Source organism: Ctenocephalides felis, unplaced genomic scaffold, assembly GCF_003426905.1.
Source record: "Ctenocephalides felis isolate EL2017-DRISC unplaced genomic scaffold, ASM342690v1 CF-g0.4_SCAFFOLD_00845, whole genome shotgun sequence".
Classification (NCBI taxonomy): domain Eukaryota; kingdom Metazoa; phylum Arthropoda; class Insecta; order Siphonaptera; family Pulicidae; genus Ctenocephalides; species Ctenocephalides felis.
In genome coordinates, this window is record NW_020536999.1 from 31,605,267 (window position 1) to 31,606,000 (window position 734).

Below are 734 nucleotides of genomic sequence, written 5' to 3' on the forward strand. Positions count from 1 at the left end.
AAGTAAAAAAATATTAAATACTGATTACGTCTAAAAGTTTGTTTTCAAATTAAAAGAGCTTAATCATTTTGAATGAGTTTCACTTATAATTATTCAATAAATGTTATTTCCTATATTTTTTAACTTCCCGAAGGAGAAGTTTATGTTTTCATCAAAAAATCCGATTCGCTAATTTTATGTTTTTCTCGACGTTTCAAGCCATTCTGAATCGAATGAGACCAAATTTGGAAAAGTATGTGTGTGTGTGTATTGTGAACAGATTTTTTTGCCGTAAATCGACGTTTTCTCGAAAACGGCTGGGCCGATTTCAAAAATTTAAAAGCCATTCGATGTATCTTCGACGAGTACTACTCTTGTCAGTTTTGTGGGACGATTTTTTATTAAAATACGTCAAGTTTTGCAAAAATTGGTATCGTTTTTTTGGCATTTGTCAAAATGGGACCTTTTATCGACGTTTTTTCAAAAAAACCTGAACCGATTACAGAAATTTAAAGACCATTTGATGTATTTCGATGAGGACTATCGTTTTTGTGCGACGATCTGCCAAGCCGTTTATTTGTAATTTGAAAAAAAGTGTTAAAGTTTTCGTCCACATTTAAGCTCATCCTACCAAACCGATTTTAAAAAATCAAAAACTGTTCGAAAGATATTAGTTGGGAATGGTACTGATTAGTTTTTAGGTGAAAATCTACCGAGCCGTTTTCTTGTAATTGACTGTTGAAAAAAAATTTAAG